Here is a 6,056-nt window from a genome sequence, read left to right as displayed (position 1 = left end):
AAGTGTGGGTCAGTCTTCAAAGACCTTGCAGATATAATGCAAGCTGCAAGGGGATCTAAGCCTCTGCAAAGGGCTTTACTCAGTCTGGAAGAAAAAGAGAAATTTGAAAGAGAAAAATTCTGAGGATAACAGTGCTCAGTTGAGACTGAGTACTTATTGTCTGCCTTTGCTTATGCATGGATGCGTGTACATATTTTGCAATGGAATATGAATACTGAGTTTTGAAAGCAGCTCATCTTGTCCCTCTGGAATAGAAAACACTTAAATATTGTACTTGTTTTATTGTCAAGCTGTCAGGCCTGCAACCTATATTGTTGCACTTCAGTAGTCAAAATGCATCCCTGAGGAGACTATCCAACTGTACTTAAATGTTATAAAGAATGGTGGTCAGTAGATTTAATCAAGAATCTTTTCAAAACAACACTAGGACATCTGTTAAAAAGCTTTATGGGAATATCTAATGCTTTCAAGACTATTTTTGCTATCTTATGCTTTTATTATGCCCATGCAACCCCACTGTGTTTATTTTCAATTGTTATAATTATTAAATCAAGGAAGACAGAAGTGAAACCTGGCTCACAGTACTCACACAGAAGAGACCTTATTCACACAGAAGAGACACTCAATATGTTGACTGGCATATTCTTTTGTCAGTTATCATTTAATAACTAAAATAAATAATAGTGGATACATAGTGTTTCTTTCCCAGAACGCTAGAAAATGCACTTAGCAATGCAGCACATTTGCTGGAATATAAAAGTTGAGTGGATGTAATGGTTATCTGTTAAAATGGTTTGCTCACTCTTTTACTTTCAAATACATAAAGTTGTTTGATTCTTACACTTGTTTGTCCTTGAACAGGAAACTAATAATATATTTATTAATTATAAGAATCTGCAATAGTTAAAAAAGCAATGTAATTGATTAAAAAAAATAGAGGGCATGTTTGTTCTGTCCTTCCCTTTGTTAATTTGAAGATCCTTAAGTTAAACCTCTGCCTGTAAAAAAAAAATACCTTGGATATTACTGCTGGTAAGGTCAGGACCCCTGGGGGTATGAATAGATGAGTGTATTGTATGACATCCATACTTTACCCAGCTCTGATCTCCAAAGTTATTCCAGTAGGGCTAATTAGATCCTATTTTACATCCACAATAAATGTGGTTCTCTCTGAAGCCACAGTAGTGTGGACCTCCTGGGAAGGAATATCTAGTGGGTGACCTTGTCCCTATCTGCAGTTTTAAGGAGGGTTTTCACCATCAGAGAGATGTCATGCTTAGTCTGCATTTATGCCTTGCTTACCCAAAGGTATTGGCTAATTAGTCAAAATAAAGAGGAACATAAGGCAGTGAAGGCAAACATTTCTAAATTAGAAAACAGTATTAAACAGTATTATTAAACCCACTTCCACTGCAGTTCTGATTTTTTATGTGTCTCTTGCACTGGAATAAAATGACCATGTAAATGAAACCATGTTGAAATAATACTAACTCACAATTTTTTTACAGCCCATCATAGTCTATCAAACTCTTATGCAACAACATTATAGGGTTTTCTTTTTGTTGGTGTTTGCTTGGGTTTATTTGTTTGGGTTTTAAAAAATTGTTTTTAAAGGTTTTATTGGGTGGGGAAATTGAGTTTTATCAAGAAAGTTCAGTATTTTGCAAATCAAAATTTCAGGAAAAAAGTATTATTATTTTACTTAGGTTTACATACTGATCTGTACAGCAATTTAATTAAAAGTAAGCACATGTGCTCATGACAGTAATAGTCCATTTAGTGATAAATCTTATAATGGAGCATTTTAGTCAGTGAATTAAATCATGACCTAACTGATGAGATGGGGCATCATTTGAATTTGAACAATTTGTTGAACCATAGAACTATTCTTTTCTCATATTTTTCCCCATCTCATATCCTTTTAATATTTATTAGATATTTAGTATATGTTGAAATTACAGAGAGAAATTGTTACTTACAGCATATTTTCTGCTTTGGTAACATCTCCTTTACTGACACTATCAGATTATTGCGTTATTTGGTTTTGAATGCTTTCTCTGTCATCTCTTATCTGTCCCTCATTCACTCTGACATTGGACGCAGTCAAGTGGCAAAAAAAAAAGTGAAAAAGCTAGTGGAAGCAAAGAGACAAGGAAGAAAATAAATAAACAAAAGTCTTTCCCCCCAATTTCCTTTAAAAAGAATGCTTCCCTGTAATTTACTGCATTCATAAATGACCATTCCATAATTATTTACATTTCAGCACTGATCATTTAAATAATCTATAATCAAGGTCTGTTTAAATATGTAGCAAAACAATCTAAGACTGCTAGACATCAAATGTTTATTTGTCCCTTAAAAAGAAATTCCATGTTACATGCAGGAAAAACAAATTATTTTGGAGTTTTTTTTCTACTTTAAGCTTCTCCTTGTTTTATTGAAAAAAGCATCACTTTAGAAGACTGGAAAAAAAGGAAAAGTAGAATATTCAACTTAATGATAGATATGTTGACTTCTCACATTGTATTTTACTTTTTTATGCATAAAAAAGTAATTAAGCTTATTTCCAAGACAGCTGCAACACTATGCTGGGTGAAGGAGTCAGGAAAAAGACATAAAAAACAGGGAGAAGACTCCTCAGATAGTGAGATACAAAGTAAAGATACTTGGGCGTCTGCTTTCTAGAAAAGAGCAGTATCCCCATGTGGCATAAAGGAATGTTGGACAGAATGTCAGCCTGGGGCAGAAGTGAAGAAGTGAAATGGCGTCTTTTTCACTGGGAAAACACTGAACCTACCAAATCCAGGAATTCTTCCTTCCAAGAGAGCACCTGGAGGCTTTTCCCACCCTGGATACAGAAGCTATTGGTCATACCCCATGCTAGGAAGTAACAGCAAAAGCATATTTTTGATCTATCTGTTGGGCAGTCGTCAACACCAGCCATCAGTAAATTATCCCACAAATAACCAAATCACTCATCAGAGTGGTTTGGTTATTTGTGGGATTTACGATGGTTTTCTGAAAAGCACATGGGTGCTTTAAATGCAGTATTAGTACATAATGCTTTCAGATATCATACATATTTGAAACATAGAAGATGTAAAGTTGTTTTTCGAGATAAGAAAAACAATGCAAGTACTGTATATTACTGTAATCATGCTGTTTTCCATTTCTCTATGCTCTTGTAGATACCACAATGCTTCAGTAATCTCAAAAAGAAACATTACTTATCTACCTCACTGCAAAGAAATTCTGGCACCTGTGTCAGGTTATCCAGTACATAACCAATTAAGCAAGAGGTATACAGCTGGATGCTCAGGAGTAGAAAATTCTCATATATGGCAATTATTGTTACATTGAGTGCTGTATGCAAGAATTTAATTCAGCTTTGTTTGCTTTGAAAATGAAAACACAGCTTCATTTTCACTCTCCTGGTATTTAGTATTTTTTCATGTTATTACCATTCAAATCTCAAGGTAATCGGCATGTGAAATATTATATTCATGACATGCAATTACTGTGCTATAAGTAACAAAATAAATTGGCTCTCTCACTGCTGAAAGAATAAAACAGAACAACACTCTGCAATTTCTACTAAAAAAAGAGAAAGAGAAATGGCCATGACCACATTCTATTATTTCCAGTCAGAATAGGTGCTACATGGTGTCATCTTTAATAGAACTCAGTGTTTGAAAGTAAGTGATAAAATATTACTATTGCTACAATAACACAGGTCTAAGAAAATAATCTTTATTAACAAAAGCTTGAGAGCTTTGGACTTTAATTTGCTTTCCTTGAGAAAAACTCCAAACCCTCCAGTAGATTCACCTATGAATATGTCTGAATGCTCTTGCAGCAATTGATACATGAAGTTTAGCTCAGCAGGGCTACTAGTGCATAAGCATGTCAAGATAGGGTGGAAAAAACCATGTATATGTATAATTGTGTAATACCTGACAGCCATCTGCAAAAAAACATTATTTCACACTAGAGCTATATGAAGACATATTAGTTATACATTGTTGGAAATGAAATGGAGAATGGAGACAGGGCCTAGACCAGTATCTTGTTAAAGGCCTGTCACTAGTGCTATCCCCCGAGTTCAGTACTGGGCCCAGAATTGTTTAGCTTATTTCTCAATGACTTGGCTGAAGGGGCAGATTCCTCCTCACAAGTTTGGTGATGACACCAAGCTGGGAGGAGCAGCCAATACCCCAGAGAGCCGTGCAGCCCTTCAGAGGGGCCTGGCCAGGCTGGAGAGATGGGCGGAGAACTGTCTGAAATGTAAAAAAAGACAAGCGCAGGGTCTTGCACCTGGGGAAGAATAATCCCACATATTAATACTTTCCTCAGACAAGTAACACACAATGAAAAGTTACAATTCTTTCACTTCCAGCTAGCAGACCTAATCTGTACTACCCATGTTTCATTTTTATTGCTATTCCAAGTTTTATACTGTCCTGGACTTGAAAGCAGACCAACTCAACTGCCACACTTGAAAAACATGATCTCAATTAGCACTAAACCCTCTCAGCCAATTCTTTCTAATTGTGCTGCTAGTGTATTATTAATTTGGTGTAAAATCCTCACATTGAACAAGACACTGTGTGACTTCTGTTGCTACTAGCTTTAGAATATATTTTCTTCTTGCTAAAGCATAAAACACCACTAGAGTCAATTTTTCTCCCAGTGTCAGTAAACTCCAGTTAACAGTTATATACTTTGAAATAAGTACTTTATTAAGCATCTGCCTCAAGGTGTTGTACAAATTGCTTCATTACCACTATGGAACCAATCACAAAGTGATTTACTCTGTTGTGTGTATATTCTGTAGTAATTCTACACCTGATGTTTGGAAAAGAGTTGTTTGGTAATACATTGAATAAAATATTACAAACAGTGTCATATATTTGTTCATGTAAGAAAGGGAAACATTTCACTATAAATGATCAAGCCTGTGCTTCCATATGCTTTTATTCAAAGTCTGAAGTCTTCTTGACATGAATTACTGTACTTCACTTTGGGATAGTAAATCTACATTGTATGTTTTTGTTTTTCCTCACACTGACCCAGGCTTTACACTTGGGGAACTAGAGCACTAGAACAAAATCCCCTTCAGTATAGGATCACAAAGAACACTTACAACATGTCAACTTCTTTTATTTGAAATTGCTTTCAGTAGAGACATAACCTTCTTTCCAACTGAAAACAGCATTCAAGAAGGCAATACTATGGAAGAATAAGACTTTCTAAGGCCATTTGTACATCTGGTAGAAGGAAGGAGAGATGGAAACACACAGATGCTTTTTGTAGAGGCTGCATCTGAACTTTCCCCCATTTAATGGAAAGCTTTTGTCTCCTGTAACTCAGGAGTACAAGTGAAAGCTGTTATATAGACAGAGACTTTAGCTAATCCCTCAGCAATCCTAGTTCCATTTTCGTTTTTCCCTTTGATATTAATATATGAATTTTAATTCTCACGGACTGGCATTATCACACAATTCAGTTTCTTACTATCAAAGATGTTTGATTTCAAATAGCATACATCTAATCAGCCCCAAGAATAAGGATGTGCTACCTACCTTCCAGACAGAGTCATTTACATCTTTAAAATTAAGACTTTCAGTCTTTCACCTACTCCACATATGATATCTACAAGTAAAGGAAACTAACTCTATAAAATTTTCAGTAATAAATCATGTGAATAAAAAATCAGTACAAATAAAAAGGTCTAATATAAATTCAACAAAGTAAGGAGCTAATAATTAGGGAAGGAAAAACGGATAGAAATTAGCCTTATTTATTTTTTTAGAGCTTATTCATTTTTAATTACACAATTTTCCTTTCCCCTTCCAATGGGTTTGCAGACCACATAATTTAGCTTGATGTATGTGTGTATATATGAATAAATAAAAATTACATTCAATTTTCCATCTAGTTTGTTGCTTTGGAGTTGGTTTTTTTTTTTTTACTTTCTTTTAGATGTTATGTTTTGTGTTTTGTTGGGGTTTTCTGTGATTTTTTTTTTTGCCAATAAAAATTGACCAAACCTTACA

This window comes from Melospiza georgiana, chromosome 5 (genome assembly GCF_028018845.1).
Source record: "Melospiza georgiana isolate bMelGeo1 chromosome 5, bMelGeo1.pri, whole genome shotgun sequence".
Taxonomy (NCBI): domain Eukaryota; kingdom Metazoa; phylum Chordata; class Aves; order Passeriformes; family Passerellidae; genus Melospiza; species Melospiza georgiana.
This window is presented reverse-complemented; position numbering follows the sequence as displayed.